At 37.1% G+C, this 21229-nt stretch overlaps 1 long non-coding RNA gene across 1 annotated transcript in view; it reads left to right on the top strand.

Annotated features, from left to right (window-relative positions):
- Positions 1-21229, top strand: part of Gm10373 (predicted gene 10373) — a 46094-nt gene that overhangs the window by 20640 nt on the left and 4225 nt on the right. The window contains exon 2 of the long non-coding RNA NR_046064.1: positions 16625-16814. This is a non-coding gene — a long non-coding RNA (predicted gene 10373). The remainder of the gene's footprint in view (positions 1-16624; positions 16815-21229) is intronic.

Raw genomic sequence — 21229 nt, 5'->3', positions numbered from 1 at the left:
AATATTCAGCAAGAAATCAAAAAAGCCCAGGTATTTCCCTATACTTATAAAAGGAAACCCATGAAAATTTCAAGAACAGTGGGGTTATAGTCACATCTATCTCTCTCATTTCTTGATATATGTAATGAAAAATATTAACTGTTTAGGCATTAAAATGCCAGTGATAAACTTACAAACATACAAGATTTTTTCTTTTGTTTTTTTTTCTGTTTAGATTTTTCCTTTAACACTTTTAACAATAAAAAGCCATGATATAATCCATGTCAAATAATACAACTTTAATTCTTTTAATTATTTACAGCTTCAAAAGGAAATGAAGACACTTAGCAGTAAGGAGACATAGAAGTTTCTTTCACAGCAGCAGACACACTAGTTCAGATATTTTGGGTTCTAGGATCTGCTCCTTCTACGTCTCATCTTCCTGGTCTTGTTCCTTGTTGCTTGCATATGGAAAAATAAGAAATGGCTTCACATACTTGTTAATACAAATGTAATTTTAATCCTCTAATAATAAGCAAACCAGTAACAGTATGAATGTGAACCAAGGAATATAAACTAGGAAACAAGGCCTTTTCTCATACTGGTGGCAACCAAGATAAAATCCACAAGAACAACTCACTTCACCAGGGACTCATTCTGTCCTAAAATGTTGGTCAGTTATAATAATGTCTATAAAAAAAAAGCACAGGACTGAACAGTTTCCTGTAACACCCTTGATTTAAAATCCCAGTGCAGACACATGAAGGTGTAATTCAAGTATGAGAAGAGAGATATACATTCTGTTGTATATGTTTTATACTTTACCACATCGTTTAGAATTCCTGTCAATCATTCTATATTTGTTTATTCTTCACTTTGTTGAAGTTGAGCTAGAAATTGAAAGAGACCATTTTTGTCCATATCAAATGAGCTTAAATAGAAAACTTTTTCACCAATGTGCCCTGTTTTTCCCATGACCTCTTTTTTACTTCCCTCAGTCACTAAGATTATATCATATCAGCAATGCTCCTTACCACCACACACAAATGTGCACACACACAAACACACAGGTAATCACACACATATGCACACACACACACACACACCACATATGCATACACACATATACACATGCGCACGCACACATTTGTTTAAATCAGGTCTAGGCAGTTCTCTCAAAATGAGCTGCTCAGATCCTCTTTTCCAACCATTTAACATATGACTCAGAAATTCTAGGTGACAAATTGGGGGCATCTTAGGAGATCGCATAAAAGTGGCCTTTTAGTGGGTGTATTTGGACACACAGAAAAATATCTCCTTAGAGAAAAAGTAATGGTTCAGGTTCAACATAGAAGACATGTTCTACAAAGAGACTAACAACAGGAAATAAATACTTTGAATCTTGATAGTACTTCATTTTCTTGTCCCAGCCTCATACAACCTTTCTTTAAGATTTTCTCCAGTGGCACTGGATTGGGAAATTCTTTTGGAATTCCTAGGCAAATTGATGGAACTAGAAAATGTCATCCTGAGTGAGGTAACCCAATTACAAAAGAACACACATGGTATTCACTCACTGATAAATGGATATTAGCCCAGAAGTTTGGAATACCCAAGTTACAATTCACAAATCATATGAAGCTCAAGAAGAAGGATGACCAAAGTATGTATACTTTGGTCCTCCTTAGAAGGGGGAACAAAATACCCATGGGAGGAGTTACAGAGAAAAATTGTGAAGCAGAGACTGAAAGAAAGCCACCCAGAGACTGCTCCCACCTGGGAATCCATCCCATATACGTTCATCAAACCCAGAAATTGTATATGCCATCAAGTACTTGCTGACAGGAACCTGATATAGCTGTCTCCCAAGAGGTTCTAACAGTATCTGACAAATACAAAGGTGAATGCTCTCAGCCAACCTTAGAACTGAACACAGGGTCCCCAATAGTGGAACTAGAGAAAGGATCCAAGGAGCTGAAGGGGTTTGCAGTCACTGAGAAGTGGGAATTAGCCAAAATCTCAGAATACACAAGATACAATTCACAGATCACATGACGCTCAAGAAGAAGGTAGACCAAAGTGTGGGTGCTTCAGTCCTTCTTAGAAGGGGGAACAAAATACCCATGGGATGAAATACAGAGACAAAGTGTAGAACAGAGACTGAAGGAAAGGCCATCCAGATACTGCCCCCATCCATGGGCATCTATCCCATGTACAGATCTCAAACTCAGACACTATTGCTGATGCTAAGAAGTGCTTGCTTGACAGAAGCCTGATATAGCTGTCTCCTGAGATGCTTTGCCAGAACTTGACAAATATAGAGTTGGATGCTCCCAACTAACCATTGGACTGAGCACAGGGTCCCCAATGGAAGAGTAGAAAAGAACTGAAGGACCTGAAGGGGTTGCAACAACAATATCAAGGAACCAGACCCCCCTCCAGAGCTCCCAGGGACTAAACCACCAACCAAGGAATACAACTGGAGGGTTCCATGGCTCCAGCCGCATTTGTAGCAGAGGATGGCCTTGTGGGACATCAATGGGAGAAGAGGTCTTTGGTCCTGTGAAGGCTTGATGACCCAATGTAAGGGATTTCCCAGGTGGTAAGGCTGGAGTGGGTGGGTGGGAGCATGCACCCTCATAGAAAGAGGAGGAGGGGGGTGAGATAGGGGTGTCTGGAGCAGAACACAGGAAAGGGGATAACATTTGAAATGTAAATAAATAAATATCCAATTTAAAAAAAGAAAATGTGGTTTATATACAAAGCAGTCTTATTAAAGTCCAAAGAAAATAAATTTTCTAGAAAATTCATGGACTAATAGATCTTTTTATTAAATGACATAAGCCACATTCATGCATTTTTCTCAAATGTGCTTGCTTATATGTACAATTGATATAATATAACATGGATAAAAGAATCCTCTGTGCATAATGGGGAACTATTTGAGGAAAAGAAAGAAATTAGAGAAAAGGGGGACCAGAGAGCAGAAAACAATCAAAGCACATTCTATATTTGAGTGAAAGTTATGCAACCCATCACTGTGTTCATGAATATATTAAGAAAGAGCACAGTAGGGTCTGATTTACTGTTTCATGAGATGAGAAGAAAACTTCTAGTTTTAATTCTGTTTCATTTTCCTCCAAAACCCCCCAAAAGCCAAATAAATTAATGGGAAAAATACCAAATTATAATAAAGTGGAAAGAAAAAAAAGATGGTGAAATCTGTAATGGAATTCCTTGAAAGAGAGAAAGAAGAAAAGATCTTAGTAATAGAAACTATCACACAAGGGTCCTCACATAGGAGAACAAGCATCCAAAACATACTGTCTTGCTTTCTTATGTGTGAATTATTTGTATTTAATTTTTATTAGTATACTGGTGAGGCCTGAGTGCTTGGTGTGTGGTTGTAAATTTGAATAGTGAAAGCACAGAATGGCTAAAAATGAGTATGTTTCCACGATTTGTTTTGTGACAAATATCCCAAATTAAGCAAATTTCTTTCCTATCATCAACATATAATAGTCCAGAATTTTTCACTGTCCTCCTTTACTTCAGGGTTTCTTCATTCTGAATGATAAGCATAAAAACACTTGCAAAAAGAAACCCTTATCTGTTCTATTATATGGGAAAGAAAATAGATCTACCCTCTGATCTAAGTAGACAATGCATGAGTATTTACCCAAAGGAGTCCAAGTCAATATATCACAGGGATACTTGCACGTCAGTTTTTATATACAATAGATAAATAAGGAAACAACCTAGATAACCAAGGACAGAGTAGTGGATAAAAGTACAAAATGGAAAAAAAGTTTAACCATAAAGATTGAATTATATTGTTAAAAGGAAAATGGAGGTAACTGGCAATAATCACATAAAGCTAGTTAAATATCATGTAATTTCTCTTAGATGTGTTTCCTAGATTTTGTGTAGATGCATAAAATCATGTATAAGACATAAAAGTACAAGTGAAATTATCTAAACTGGAGAGAATGGAGGAGAAGGGACAAGGAAGGAAGATAGGTATGGAGGAGCAAATATGTTCAACACACAGTATACACTCGTATGAGAATGGATTTATGTTATGCAATAACATGTACAATGAGTAAAAAAAATGGATTGTTTTTAGAAAGTCCTTTGAACAATGTAACTTCAGAAGCCCACCAAAATTACAAATATAACTATTACTAAAACATTTAAGTGGAACGCTCTTGAAACTCCTGAACCTTGACTTGGGCATATACTGTCATTTCCTGAGTGTCTCACTCTCTTGTAACAGTCATACTTAAATCTATTTTATTTTATGCCTCATCTATGCTAATGTAAGAAAACCTAGTTAAATTCATTGGTTCCGCTGACTAAACTTGGTTAGAAATGTGCCTTTGGTCTGTTGCTGCTGTATTTGAGATGACACTCTTTAATAGTGTCATCCAGTCCCAGAATGCTAAATGTCACTCTCTTCTGGTGACTTCTCAGTATGAAAGCAGTTTTCTGACTTCAGACATGTATCTGTCTGTCTATTTAATAACCCCAACTAGATGCCCAGTAAGCATTTCCTACTTACTGTGATTAAACTAAATTCCTGATGTCCTAATCTTCCAAACATTCTATGCCAGCTTCCCCAATAGTCTCCCTTCCTCAGTAACTGCATCTCTATTCTTCTAGGTTTTCAAGCCAAAACCTTATCATCTTTCTCTCACCCCTCACATCCTATCAGTCAGCATATTCTGTTGACCCTATCTTTGAAAACATAGATAGACACAATTTTACCACTTCTTATCACAAATCACTCACACTTGGATTATTACAACTACTTTCTTGCTGGTTCTTGGAAAACGTCTTGTATTTTTTAAATTAATATAAAAACCAGTAAGTTTTTTAATAGCTTGTAATCCATATTTTGTTGCTTTTAAGAGATGAAGATCTCCTGTGTAGCCCAAGCTGACCTAAAAATCATTATGTGGCCAATGGAAAGCCACAAATTAGTAACATATCTTCTACCTCTACCTTTTGGTTAAGAGTTTGGAAATGTGTGCTACCATGCTGTTTCAACATTTCTCAAGTTCGACCCACAGCTTCCACCATACTTTGAACATATGGAAATTTAGTAGCCTAATTATCTAGTGCCTTGCCATTTTCATTGCCTATTAATCCCTCCCCTTTCTCTATCTAGCCCCAGTGGCCTTCTTGTTCTAGCCTGTTGCTCATGACATATACTAGAATGACTCCTCCTTGTTTTCAAACATTTTCCTATTCACAATGTCCATCCATTCCTTGTATCCACTGTTATGCTTTTTTGTTTATTAATATGGTGCTAGTGGAGTTGCTAGTGGGAAAATTAATAAATTTTCTATTTATGACTTTGAGTCAATACTTTTTCAGTCACTTGGGAACTGAATAGAAATCTTCTGAGTTTGCAAAAGTGATTACTATGTAATCTCACAGGTTTGCTTCCTTCCCAGACTGACTGTGCTTACTGAGAATGGGTCAGCAGCAGCTCAGGGACTGCATTCTCTTAAGCTCTGGTAAACCCCAGTAAAGTTTTCATGGAATGCCTGAGTTACAAACTCATTGGTTTGTTGTTGTTGTTGTGTTATTGTTATTGTCTTGTTTTTCTTTTTCTAATATAATTACATTAAAAAGCACCTACTCCTAAGGATCAGGGAACATTGCAGAAGAGGGGTCAAAAAAGACTGTTAAGAGCCAGAGGATCAGAGAGTTTGCTCTGAAACTATATGTCCCGGAAATATCAGATGTAAACCATAAAGTCTCACCAACATGACTACCTAACATCAAACTGAAAAGGGACAGCAATAGACCTGTCAAAGTGGACAAAAAGATCTCATAAGACCTACCCTATACACAAAGAACTACAGGCAATTGTGAAATGCAAAGAAGAGAGAAATAGTCTTCCTTAGGGACTAGCATACCAATTGGTTATCCAATACCAAGTATATTCATATAACATGAATTTAAAAAGAAGCCATGAATTTGAAAGAGCAAGAAGGGGTTTATGGGAGGGTTTGAGGGGAGGAAAGAGAAGGAGGAAATTATCTAATTATATTACAGTCTCAAAAAGAAAAGAAAAATTGTAAAAGGTCATAAATTTGATAGACGGGGAGATAAGAGAGAGGTGTGTAAAATGGTAGCTTGGATGAGCTGCAGTAAGAGAAGGTAAGGGGACAAGTGATATAATTCTATTTCAATTTAAAATTCATTTAAAAACAAATAAATAGATAAAAGACTAAGTTGACACCAGCTCAAAATATAATATAGATTTTTAATAATGTTGAATTTACTTATTAAACCCTCTCATAGTTGTAGCTGGTTTTTGCTACTTTATGGGATCTTCTTTTTCCTACATTTTCTCCCCCTGGTTTTTCCCCCTAACGCTAGATAGGAGAGAAACAAGAATAGAGAGGAAAGAGAAATTAGGAAAATCTCCAAATCTAAACTTTTTTCCTTCTGTTTCTTCTTCCACCATAGTTAATAACCAACAACAAACAACCTTCCTAAATATTCTCTTGGGTCCCTATTGGAGTAGGTGAGGTCTTGGTGGAGAAAGTGTTTCACTGGGGGGTGGGGGGAACTTTGAGGTCTCAGAAGCTCAGTCCAGTCTAGTGACGCAGTTCTTTGCCTGCTGCCTGAGGATCCAGACGTAGAACTCTTTAGCTCCTTCTCCAGTACCATGGATGCCTTTATGCTATCATATTGCCTTTTATGACAATAATGAACTAAGTCTCTGAAACTATAAGCCAACCCCAATTAAGTGTTTTCTTTTATAAGAATTGCCATGGTCATGGTGTCTCTTCACAGCAATAAAACCCTAACTAGACATATACTATTTCCTTCAAAATATCTTAATTGTGACAAATGTGCCACACAGTCTATTTCAAAACCACAATAATACATTCCATGCTGGTAAACCGCCCTTCTAGTGAGAATGAAATCACTTGGCTCTTAGATTGGTTCATGTGTCAAAACGTCCTCAAGGGAAATAATATCTACTCAGAATTCATGTAGTTTCTATTTAGTTAATTTAAGTTGATAAATGTTGTGTTCAGTAAGCTCTGTTGTTTATTCCCTGGCATTTTAAAGGCACTGTATTCTCTAAAAATATTTTTAGTAGTCATTAAGCTTGATTTCTTTTAGAGAAAGAAAGATTAAAATGGGTATCATGCACTAAAAAAGAGCCAGAAATGGTGCGTTTTCCTAACTGTAACAGCGATGGTGGTTGATCCTAGTTCCCATGTCTGGTGGCAAATATTCTCTGCCTTCTCTAAGCTCACATCCTTAGATCACATACTTTCTATCTACCCTATCACATGTCCATTTTCACACACCAGCTCAAGTTCATTCCTCACCAAAGGTCTAATAGAATGCTGAAGGCTGCTGAGAATGGGAACTAAGAGCTATTAAAACATATAGAGTTAGAGATTTAGGGTGAGGTCAATGAGATAGAGAAGGATAGGTATGCATAGGAAAAGATAAAATTAATATTTACATTAAATTAGCCCCCACTTTGTGGATTTAAATTAAAAGATGCCATAGCTTTTTCACATTTAGTAAATCTTGTGGAAAAGATAAGACTTAGGGGCACTTTGGTGAAAAAAGCTAAGGGTACTTAGTAGGACAGAAGGTAGGAATAAGTAAGACATTCCTAAGGGTGGAAAAATATGCTTAAACAGTTGGGTTACAACAGAGTCCAATGGAATGAAAACGTCTTTCCAACAGTAGCACCAAGCTGAGTGAAGGAAGGGAGGTTTCATAAGCAAAGGAAAAGGAGTCTGATTAGTTTAGCATAACTATCCAGATCAGTGATTCTGTAGTTTAAGGACCAAGATAAACTTCAACACTTACACAAATTAGAGTTATTATTTGAAGAAATCAGCTCAAAAGAAAAAAGAAAAAAAAAAGAAAGAAATCAGCTCAATCAGTTTCATTGGTCAATGGAAACTTAATCTTGAGTGTCTAGTTGTGTGTGTGTGTGTGTGTGTGTGTGTGTGTAAAACAATTTGCTTGACAGGAATTAGGAAGCATTCCAGAAGCTGTAGCCATGGATCTGATGGATCTGTCATATCTTTAAAGGCTTTCCTAGAATAACTGCTTAGTAATAGCTGCATTTGGTATAAATATACATTTTCTTTGAGACAAATTTAAAATTTTTCTTTTGACTTAAGGTTTATTTAATTCTCCTTGCTCTGTTTCTGATAGCCTATTAGGTAATTATAGCCTGTGTAGCAAGCCGAGAGTGCCAGTCCATGTGCTCTTAATTAGTATGGTTTCTAGAAGTTCCACAAATGGATATGATATACTTCTAAGTAAAGCGGTCTCTCAAAAAGAAAGGACATAACAACATGAAATTGAGAATAATTAGGCTATGAATTCATGTTGTTATAATAATGATACCATTAAGTATGAGATGAGGACATTCCTATTAGGCTCAGGACAGGAGATTGTATTGCCTCTTCCAACAATAAATCATTTAAAGGAATTTTCAGTTTATAAAAACATAACATTTGAGAATAGCATATAAATTCCTCTTGAGATCTTTCAAAAATTAAGTTGACAGTATGCCTGATAAAGTTCCTCAGAGAAAATAAACTTTTTCAGGGAAGTAAAATTTTATAATTTTTTAATTTATATAAACACAGCTGGTATAGAAACCTGCAGCATAGAAAACGTCGTTCTTTTAGGAGGACTGAGAAGTATTTAAATAGGGTATACCCATCCATATTATGCTTAACAATTTCAGAGTAAGAGTGTTTCGTGAGTCAAAAAGTAAATTCAAAGTATAGAGACACAGAGACTTGAGGGGAAACCAGACTAGAAACCAAATAACCTTCATGACTTCCAAGAGGCAGTGAAGCCTAACCTACAACTTTAAACACTGAGTCAGAGACTATCAGATAGTGAAATAATAATTAGTACTGACCTATTCCTAGCAGACCCTGCTTTAATGACTGCACAAGTATTAGCTACTCTTATCCTCAAGATTTGATGAGGTCAAAAATAATTCAATTTTATAAATAAGAAAATTGACTCAGGCATCTGGCTCGGTGTCCCAACTGGTAGATGGCAGTCCAAAATGCTGTCCCATCAATGTTGACACTAGGTCTCTTAAAGGCAGTGGGTGGAACACATGCTCTCCCTTTGCTCAGCTCAGCCTGGGGAGAGTGATCAAATGAAGCTCCTTACTCTACATTCTTGTCCCCAAATGAAACCTTTGCAGGATCTCACTTATCAACTCATTCATAAAAATTTTTCTTTTTGTTTACTTTAAAAAAATATTAATAAGTACAGAAAAAAAGAATCTTCATTTTTAAAAGCACTTATCAATGAAAAAAAAATGTTTCTTTTCAAAAAAATATGTTAATCCTGAGAATTGCAAGAGGAATAATAGATACACAATTTTTGAGCCAAATTTGAAGCAAGCTTTAAAATACTGGCCAGGATGCTGGACTATTTCTAGATTCCCAGAAAATGGCCATGAGTCACATTTTTTTTTTTTTGCATAGTCTTAGAAAGGCAAAGCCATTGAGCCTTTCTCATCAGATCCAATCAGGGACAAGCATGAATTCTGACATACTTACTACCCATACACCTCCCACCTCCACCCAATCAAGTACATCTGGTGCAGATGAGTCAAACAAATGTGTAGGGGGAATCAAAACTATGTGATATGTTATCTCACAGGAACCATGGCCAACAGCATTCAAGGAAGCTATCTTTCCTTGGACAAGTGAGACTTAGAAGTTAACTTTAACCTGTAATGGTCAATGTAAAAAATGACGTAAATAACCCAAATACCATTTCTAGTATCATTGAAGTAAGGAGCTTCTTCCCTTTTCCTTGCATTCTTGGTTACAGTGACAATGTTCTAGGACTCAATTGTGTCTTTGAGGTATCTAGTTGAAGAGAAAGTAGGGCGTACCTAGGCAGAAGAGAAAAAAAAATCACCTACATAGAAATTGAAATATCGAAAATAAATAAGGTATAGCCTGTCATGATTATGAAGCAGAAAGGAAGGGAAGACAAAAGGGGGAAGAAGGAAATAATAGTATAAATAATAACTTATGTGAGAGGTTTCAGCAAAAAGAAAAAAAAAGGCCTTAGAGAAAAGTTTTCAGAGGAAGTTGAGATCTTAATCTTGTTACCTTGACACAGGGGTTAAAGATAAGCAAGTCTGTGGGAACAAGTGTGTGTGAGTGAGTAGTACAAACATGTAAAACCTGAATAAAGCAAAAATAATACTCACTCCAAGTAACTGGGTGACCAGAAATGCTATGACCTGACCTGTGAAAAAGGAAGTGGAGAATTAGAAAATGGTAAGACAAAGTGTTTTAGAATATGATGAGGAATTTAAATTTAATTCTGAAAGAAGTGGAAGTCAATGAAGATGCTCAACCAGAAAAGAAGGATGATCAAATTCCAGCTGGTGAACTGTAACCCTCCGAAGGCTGGATTCTCATAGGGACATAGATCCACGTGGGGATGAAAAGGCACCTGAGCTGAGTGGTGTGTTGTAGAGGTGCTTTTTAGAGCCCGGTAAGTAAACACAATGCAGAGTTTAGGAACAGGGCCTAGACAGAAAAATAGAAAAGGATACAAGATTAATACCTAAAGTTTCCATACACAAAAGGTGGGCTGAGGAGGAGAGAATAGTGAAATCAAAGAAAATCTTAGACTCTGGCCAACAGAGACTTAGCTACTGGGAAGCACAACATGAAGATGCCTATGATGTCGGCGTATTCATATTCTCATCCAATCTACTGTCATTAACTGTGACTTTGCTAAATAAGATTTTAATTTGAGCTTGTGTTTATAGCTTGTGAAAACTTAATAAATACAGATTGGATGAATAATGTTAATGATAGCTTTTTGGACAATACAAATTAGTGTCTAATAAAGGAAGGACAGCCTATACACAGTGTCTTCTTAAATGTTGAAATCTTGACATTGATGACTTGGGCACTAAAGACAACTATTCTATCAGGGTAAACTTCGTATGAGTTGCATGTCTTCTTGCTGTTATATAATACTTCTATCTCAAGAACAGTTGTAAGCTGCCCGCAGTGCAACCACAGACCCTCGAGAAAGATGCTGTGTCTAGTTATTCAATTAGCCTCCTCTACACAAATTGTAACAGTTTCTCCCTCAGGATAAGTTTTTTTTTATATATTTTGCAAAAGATTATTGTTTTAAAATTAGATTTAATGTGAAATAAAATGTGTCAAGAAAGACACAAAGACACAAACAACATAAACAGTTTCCTTTGGTGCATAAATACCAGTGTAGAAAAAACCAATCTATTATCCTGCCTCATTTTTGGCATTTCTATATCAAATTAAGTTGGATAAAAAGTTCTAATTCTTCTTCAGGAAGTATTTTGTTGTTTTCTTAAACAGCAGTTTTCACTTAATACAGAACAACTCTGTGGCAAATGCCCAGATTTTATACTGACACGTGTAATTTTCCAGAAGAAATGTCAAGTGCTATTGCTGGCCTCATAATATGGATTGATTGGATGCAATGTCAGAGTTCTATTAAGAACATATGAAATAGAGAATGCCTAGGAAAGTGGGCACATCTATGATAATACTAATATTTTGCTTCTAAAGCCGGGATGTTTCATGCTAACACAGTACACTTTGCAGGACTTGAATAAATAAGATCGAATTTCAGGCTAAATGGTGGAGTACAAACACTTGTGTAAAAATACATGTGTTATTTTTACACATGTATACATGGCCCTCGAGGGAGTTTCTGATTCGTGGTGATTAGCATTAGCTTTGGGATCTCCAATCGCCCAGCTGTAAAATAGTAATGTCACCTCCTGATCATCCTCTTTGCCCCTTGGGTCTCATCTGTCAAAGTTAGTCTTGAAATATTTGGAGTAAGAGTCTTGTTTCCTTCAATGCTGAATTAATAACCAGGCCGTTTTTACTATTTCTGATTATATTTAAATTTTATGCTGTAAAACAACTCTTAACAATACTTTCCAAGACTGGATTCTATCTTTAAAACAACCAATGACATTTACCTTAAAGTAATAAACTTGAATAAACTATCACAGCACTTCCTATAAATTAGGTTAAATATACTTATTGCCACTGTAGTCCCAGAGTAGTTTAGTGAATCCCATAACTAGGAATTATCTCTTGTCTCTTTCATCATTCATCATGGTCACAGAGAAGCTGATTCCCTATGTGTTCAGGACATATCTGTTTATATGCTGCATTATGTTTTTACTACCTATGAAAGTATATGTGTTTATATTTTCTTTCATACACCACAGATGCTAGCACTTATATGACTGAACACTATTGAGAGTCCTAGACCAGCCTCAACTATATAGTGAGACCTTATCTCAAAATAGTAAAAACAGAAAAGGTAAAGTATTTTGCTAAGTACCTATTATATCCATTATATTAATAATACATATAAACAACTTATATACATATAAACTACTTAAAAACTATTTTGAATCATACTGATATTCTATTAAGAACTGAGACTTTTTTTTCCCCAATCAAAAAGTGCTCACAATCTGTAGCTGGTAATCCCTTTGGAGGTCAAATGCCCTTCTCATAGGGGTCACTTATCATTGGAAATACCGATATTTGCATTATGATTCATGGCAAAATTACAGTTATGAAGTAGCAACAAAAGTAATTTTATCATTGGGGGTTCACTATAACTTGAGGAAGTGTATTAAAGGGTCTCAGCATTAAGAAAGTTAAGAAACACTGTTTTGAAACATTGCAGCAACTAGGCTCTTAGAACTCAGAAGTGCACCTGCTTGCTTAATTATAAGTGATGAGGCCTCAAACTCTTGGTCCTCCACTTCCTCTACCCCACCAAATACTAAATCTACGGATGCACCACCAAACCCAACTGTTAATAATAGCGGTATATTTTAAACATTCAGGCTTGAAGTGATTAACACTTTCACCCAGCTACTAAGTAACAGAGCAGAGGATATAAGGCCAGGTCCTGGGACACATCTACATTATACAATTACCTCCTTGCTAATATAGGAAGTCCAGGCTTTACACAACAGGTATGAGAGTTTTCAATGTGTAAGGCATCCTCTCCCTCTCTCAGAGGTGTTGATACTTAGTTGGTCCGTTATCCACTTGAAAACTATAACAACAAAATACAAATTTGAATGCTAATGTATATATTTAATTTGTACTAAATTGCTTAGCCTCTAACTTAGATTTTAATAATAGTATAGCCTGCCCATCTGTTAATTCTCTTTGGTATCTAGTCCCCTCATCTGCCTTCCCTGCAGTTCAGGCCCTTGAGAACACTAATTTGACTAGTGATTATATGCATGACACAAGGCCCCCATGTCCCACTTTTCTAACCATTCTCATGAAGCATCAGCATAAACCCCACCCTAGTGATCATGTAGAAATGTTCAAGGTAATGTTGAGTCCTGTCACCTTCCCCGTGGACTACAGCAGCCCTAGCTCATATAAAAGTATACTGAAGTCCTTTGTTTCTTATCCATTTGATACTGGAAGAATAATAACCTTAGAAAAGCTTTCTGGTCATTTATTTAATGGAAGAAGAATAGGAAGAGATAGGAGGAGCAGGATGAGGAAGAGAAGGAGGAAAGGAAAAGGGAGGAGGAAGTTGAAGTTTTATAATCTTACTTCAGGCTTTATTTTGTTGCTCATATTTTTTTATTACTTTCCTCACTTTCTAATGGATCCTCTATTCACAAATTTACCAAAATATTGCTTCTGAAATCTTACTTTAATTATATAATATACATGAAATTTCTAGTCTCTTTATGCTAAAAATTTCTAACCTGACAAACTGAGTCCATAACACTTTGAACAGAACAATGCACTCCAATCATGCTTGTATATTTCTCCCTTCTCTCCCACACAGACTTATCCTCAAAGGCTTTTATAAACTACTTAAAAACTATTTTGAATCATACTGATATTCTATTAAGAACTGAGACTTTTTTTTCCCAATCAAAAAGTGCTCACAATCTGTAGCTGGTAATCCCTTTGGAGGTCAAATGCCCTTCTCATAGGGGTCACTTATCATTGGAAATACCGATATTTGCATTATGATTCATGGCAAAATTACAGTTATGAAGTAGCAACAAAAGTAATTTTATCATTGGGGGTTCACTATAACTTGAGGAAGTGTATTAAAGGGTCTCAGCATTAAGAAAGTTAAGAAACACTGTTTTGAAACATTGCAGCAACTAGGCTCTTAGAACTCAGAAGTGCACCTTTTGGTCTCTGAATTGCCCTTACCATGCATGCCTGCCTTTAGCTTTCCCCTACATACCTAATTTCACTCCTCCTTTAATGTCCCATTTTGATCTCTTTTCAGCAGTCCTGCCCCATGATCAGCATACATTAATCTCTCCATATGGAACTTACTGTCTGCACTACTTCTTAAAATGTATTCCATCTTCAAATAGGATTTTAACCACAGTTTTGCAAGATTTTCAGTGGCTATCACATTTTAACAAAAACCTAATTTCGAAACTGTTCATTTCAAAGCCAAAATTAGACCTCTCTCTCTCTCTTTATCTCTTATCAAACTATAATTAATAGTTTTCTTATTAAGATGTGCATAGAAATTCATTCATTTTTCTAAAGGAAAGAAATCAAAATAATAGTTCTTTTTACAAATATTAGTTAATATTGAGTAGTAGTAAAATTTTGTCTACATTATGCATCAGACTTCACACACACACACACACACACACACACATTTTTCAATGCATACGTATCTTAACTGCAGTTTCTCCTTCCTCCTCTCATCCCAGTCTCTCCCCACCCCAAAATTCGCTCCTCCTCTATTTCCATTCAGAAAAAGGCAGGGCTCTCAGGGATATCAACCAGCCATGACCTATCAAGTTGCAATAAGACTAGGCACCTCCCTTCATATTAATATTAAAGAGGCAACCTAATATGAGGAAATTGGTCTCCAAAACAGGTAAAAGCATCAGAGATAACACTCCCTGCACACACTGTCAGAAGACTCACAAGAAAACCAAGCTATACAACTGTAACATGTATAGATGTAACATGAAAAGTGTCTAAGTCTGTCCCATGTAAGCTTCCTGGTTGTCAGTTCAGTCTCTGTGAATCCCCAGGAGCCCAAGTTAGTTGATTCTGTGACTAGTCTTTCATAAATGACATGAATACTAGTTTTAAAACTCACTTAGAGCTAGGTTTGTTGTGGCAGGCCTGTAAGCTCAGCTATTAAAAGGGTAACGAAATTAATCTCATGACTTTAAGAACTGCATGAGTGACAGAACTCAAAGCCAAACTGTGCAATTTAGGGAGACTTGATATCAATATAAGACTGGAGAGATAGCTCAGTCCTGGAGTACTTGCCTAGCATATGTAAGGCACATGGTGTAATCCCAAGTACTTCCCCCCAAATCCAGTGTTTGTAGTATGAGATCTCTGAGAGGAAGGTTTTGACAATTTTCTAATACATAAAAGTAGAAATCATCACATTGTCATGAGAATGAATATAAATCTGCAACTGACGGGGCTGGGGAGACAGGAAGCTTCTTCGGGAAGAGACAGAGACCTGGGATAATGGAGGTGCCCAAGAATCAGTGGGGTGTTCTTAGCTGTGGCTCACAGCATTGGGAATATGGAACCTGAAATAGCCCCCTCCTATAGCCAGGCAGGAACCCCAATAGAGTGATCAGGACACCAACTCACCAACAAAACTTTCAACCCAAAATTTATCCTGTCTACAAGAAATGCAGGCACGGAGGATGGAGCAGAGGCTGAGGGAATGACCAACCTAACTAGCCCTAGTTGAGACCCATCCCATGGACAAGCACCAGTCCCTAACACTATTAATGATACTCTGTTATGCTTTCAGACAGGAGCAAGTTGCCCTCTGAGAGACTCCACCCAGCAGCTGACTCATACAGATACTGACACCCACAGCCTAACAGTGAATGCAGCTTAGGGAATCCTTTGGAAGAATAAGAGGAAGAATTGCAGGCCCCAAAGGGGATAGGAACTCCACAGGAAGATCAACAGAGTCAACTCGCCTGGACCCTTGTGGTTCTCAGAGACTGAACCACCAACCTAAGAATATGCATGGGCTGGACCTAGGCTTCCCCGCATATATGTAGCAGAAGTGTAGCTTGGTCTTCATGTGCATCCCAAACAACTAGAGTTGGAAGAGGAGCTACCCTAAATGCTGTTACCTGCAAGCAGAGTACGTTCTAACTGGGCTGCCCGGTGTGGCCTCCATCAAAGAGGATGCGTCTAGCCTCACAGATACATGATGTGCTAGGGTGGGGGTATACCAAGGGAGGGGAGGTTCCCACCTGCTCAGAGGAGAAGGAGAGGGGTATAAGGGAAAGAACTATGGAACAGGGCAGTGAAGCAAGATGTAAAGTGAGCAAGTAAAATAATAATAATAATAATAATAATAATAATAATAATAATAATTCATTTTAATAAAAAATATACAAATCAGTATTCATATATAGCCCTTGATAGAAAAATATAAGAATTTTCTAAAATGACACATACTTTACTTTATAACATTACTGTTTGAATGTAATAGATGGGTCTTGTATTACATTTCCTAAAAAAAACAATGTCAGTTTTTCCATCATATGACTTTTCAGGTGAAGGAAGATCTATAATGAAGCCAATGTGAAAGTTGAATTCACCAGGTCTTTGCTTAATCACCAGTTCCTGATGACTCATTGAAGACCCATGGCTTTTCATTTGTTGCTCAAGAGAGTCACACTGTGTTCTACCTGCATTCTTTATGCGCAGACCCAGACCATAGTTCATCTCTTTTCATAACTTCAGGTTTGTCACCTCAAATGTTGACCACTGCCCGACCTAAAAGAAGTTTCCATATTAATTTATCCTAACCATCCGAATGCTTCCTTTACTAATGTTTCATAGCCTTTAATGATTCTATCTATGTGTTCATTGCTTTACTTTTTACACTCCATTGCTATTGGATGGAATTGATCTTAAAGACAAGTGGTAGTATTTTGCTAACTATAGATATGCATTGGCTGCTACAGTGGCTGGTACATAAATGATAATTAATAACTCTTAGTTAAATAAATATCTTGTATTTCTTTGGTAATAGTTCTATTTATGAACATATATCATGATTTCTTAGTTATACTATTCTGTCTTTAAACATACACACACATATATTTAATTTTTTGAGAATTTTCCTGGAACAATGTTTTAAAAGAAAAAAATGAATAAAAATTAGGTACAGTTCCTTTGAAAGAACCTGTATAGATGAAAGGAACCTAAAATGTAATGTGCATAGATCTCTCCATTAAGTTCTCCATTAACTACACCTAACTCTTGATTGAATGGGTTTCTTCTTGTCTCATGCCCAACAATTGCAAGACGTTACATCAGGGTACTTACTATTCATCTCACAGTTTATACGGTGTGACCTTTGATGTAACCTCACTCTTTCTCCATCCTCCCATAATTGCTGTTGATTTCATGCAACAAAATGCCAATTGGGCATCACTATGATAATCCAGTATCATCAAAACTGCTGTGATTAAGAGAAAAAAAAAACCAGCTGTGACTATGCTAAACTGACCCAGTGATGACACTCACTACATGGGTATGGCTCTAAGTCTGAACTGTTCTGAAAATATTTTAATCATGACACCATATTTTCTTTTCTTTTTTTTTTCCTTTCACTGTCAATTTACATTAGGAGCCATCATCTACTTTTATTAACAATTAGTTTTCTTTATTTTTACTTCATGAGATTTAAAACAACATGGCATAAACAAGTGCATAGCAGCCCCTTCAGTAAGTACCTCCTGAACTCTTAGCTCCCAGCTACTCCATTTCAATACTTGGAGGTAGTTTCAGCTTTACTGATGAGGCAATAAAATTAAGAGAAAAAAATGGAAGTGTACTAAATGTGTCAGTAAGAATTAGAGTTTCTCAAATATGGTTTCCTCTCAGCAGCAGCAGTTGAGCCCTCTGCCCCGCTCCCCATATTTTAGGCCATTGACTTATGGGTTCTCACAGTGAGGAGTTCAGTGTGTCTGGAGAGGATCTGCCATCTGTGAAGAAATGTTTTGGTTAAAAGATCTGCATCAGAGATTGGGAATGTTGAAACACAGGCAAAGAAAATAAATGTCCTGAGGGACTTTAACTTACAGAGAGCATAGCTACCTCATGAATATATTGTGTGGTTGGGGAAACCCAGATATTTCAACTCTGAGGCAATAGTTAAAGCAGAGAGTAATGGATGTGATGACAGTCAAGGAGATGACTTGGATACTCCAAGAATTATGCTTTCTTTTCAATATTTTTTTAGCTGAGTCTTTAGGTAAGAAACTCATACTGGGATTTGTAGGCTCTGCTTATGTGTGAAACAATGGATTAGTACCTACTATATACCCAATGCTGTAACAAAAGTTTTCTGACTTTAAAAAATGCACAATGTGATAAGCAAGGAATATACTCCACATATGGTATTTGGTGCTGAATATCTGTAAAGAGTCACACAAAGGAAGAAGTAACTCTTGATTGGGTGTGAAGGAAGACATCAGAGAAGATATGGACCCAAGTGAGGCTGACTTTAGTTTTTCTGAAAGCCATATTTAAGTCAAAAATTTTGGTGTAATCTCAGGTATAGAGGAATGGAGATCATGAGAAATGCAGAAGTATCATTAGGTAACTGGCTGTAATGACCTTAATTATGACATTTGGACTGGGTCTTTCAGACATAGCTGTTGAATCACTTTTTATTTCAGTCCTCATCCGAGTCCCCATTTAGACTTCCCATCCATGCTAGCTATCATCATCATCGTCCTAGAGGCCTCAGGTCAATTTGCACTACAAGAACCAGTGCACTCTCCGTAGAATCTGGAAGATGCCAGAGAATGAATGACACCATGTTTTGAAGGGTGTTTTTAAGGATTAATAATGAGGGAGGAGAAAGAAGGGAAACCTCATGGTTTTTTTTTCTTTTTTTTTAAGAATTATTTTTTATTAGGTATTTTCCTCATTTACATTTCCAATGCTATCCAAAAAGTCCCCAATACACTACCCCCCCACTCCCCTACCCACCCACTCCCACTTTTTGGCCCTGGCATTCCCCTGTACTGGGGCATATAAAGTTTGCAAGTCCAATGGGCCTCTCTTTCCAGTGATGGCCGATTAGGCCATCTTTTGATACATATGCAGCTAGAGTCAAGAGCTCTGGGGTACTGGTTAGTTCATAATGTTGTTCCACCTATAGGGTTGCAGATCCCTTTAGCTCCTTGGGTACTTTCTCTAGCTCCTCCATTGGGGGCCTTGTGATCCATCCAACAGCTGACTGTAAGCATCCATTTCTGTGTTTGCTAGGCCTCGGCATTGTCTCACAAGAGACAGCTATATCTGGGTCCTTTCAGCAAAATCTTGCTAGTGTATGCAATGGTGTCAGCGTTTGGAAGCTGATTCTGGGATGGATCCCTGGATATGGCAGTCTTTAGATGGTCCATCCTTTCGTCACAGTTCCAAACTTTATCTCTGTAACTCTTCCCATGGGTGTTTTGTTCCCAATTCTAAGAAGGGGCACAGTGTCCACACTTTAGTCTTCATTCTTCTTGAGTTTCATATGTTTAACAAATTGTATCTTATATCTTGGGTATCCTAAGTTTTTGGGCTAATATCCACTTATCAGTGAGTACATATTGTGTGAGTTCCTTTGTGATTGTGTTACCTCACTCAGGATGATACCCTCCATGTCCAACTCATAGCTCTGAGTGCCTCCAAAAAGAAACTAGAGAGAGCACATATTAGCAGCTTGACAACACACCTAAAAGCTCTAGAACAAAAGGAAGCAAATTCACCCAAGAGGAGTAGACTGCAGGAAATAATCAAACTCAGGGGTGAAATCAAACAAGTGGAAACAAAAAGAACTATTCAAAGAATCAACCAATTGAGGAGCTGGTTCTTTGAGAAAATCAACAAGATAGATAAATCCTTAGCCAGAATCACTAGAGGGCACAGGGAAAGTATTCTAATTAACAAAATCAAAAATGAAAAGGGAGACATAACAACAGATCCTGAAGAAATCCAAAACACCATCAGATCCTTCTACAAAAGGCTATACTCAACAAAACTGGAGAATCTGGATGAAATGGACAAATTTCTAGACAGATGCCAGGTACCAAAGTTAAATTAAGATCAGGTTAATGATCTAAACAGTCCCATATCCCCTAAAGAAATAGAAGCAGTCATTAAGAGTCTCCCAACCAAAAAAAGGCCAGGACCAGATGGGTTTAGTGCAGAGTTCTATCAGACCTTCAAAGATCTAACCCCAGTTCTTCACAAACTATTCCACAAAATAGAAACAGAAGGTACTCTACCCAACTCATTCTATGAAGCCACAATTACTCTGATACCTAAACCACAAAAAACAAAACCAACAAAGATAGAGAACTTCAGACCAATTTCCCTTATGAATATCGATGCAAAAGTCCTCAATAAAGTTCTCGCTAACCGAATCCAAGAAAATATCAAAACAATCATCCATCCTGACCAAGTAGGTTTCATCCCAGGGATGCAAGGATGGTTCAATATACGGAAATCCATCAACATAATCCAGTATATAAACAATCTCAAAGACAAAAACCTCATGTTTAGAAACATTTTTGAGCTGCTGAATTTGTAACCTTGTAAATATCTTTCCCTGGAGTTCTTGAATATATAAAAGAAGTTCAATCCACTGGCTGTTTTAAAGGCATGCATCAGAGGAATCAATCAAGGCTGACATGATATGGAATGGTATGGAATCTGAAGATAGGGTATGCAAATGTTACAGTGCAAGGGTCAAGATAGCAAACCTATAACTTTCAAGACACAATATATTATAGAAAGGAACTAAATTTGAATAATTGTGGGAGAAGAGATTGCATGGGTTGTAGGAGATTCTTGGGTGGGGGCACTGGGAGGGAAGAGGGTAAAAACATGGCCTGAAGAGTCTAAGAATCAGGAATCAATGGCAGAAAAGGAGGCAGGAAGAAAAGTAATGAAAGGGGCCTCTGGCAGTTAACTGCTTCCCAGGCACCATGTAGGATAGATTAGTGTATCAGCTTCCTCTGGTACAAATGGCATGCTCCATTCTGAGGAACATCTTTCCTCCCATGTTGGAGAGGCCTCTTTGAGACATATGACTACAAACATTAACAATCTTTGATACAAATATCATGGTTGGTGATGAATTACTCCCATGT

Source organism: Mus musculus, chromosome 15 (genome assembly GCF_000001635.26).
Source record: "Mus musculus strain C57BL/6J chromosome 15, GRCm38.p6 C57BL/6J".
In the NCBI taxonomy this organism is placed as follows: Eukaryota; Metazoa; Chordata; class Mammalia; order Rodentia; family Muridae; genus Mus; species Mus musculus.
The sequence above is the reverse complement of the archived record's forward strand: the minus strand, read 5'-3'. Positions and strand labels throughout refer to the sequence as shown.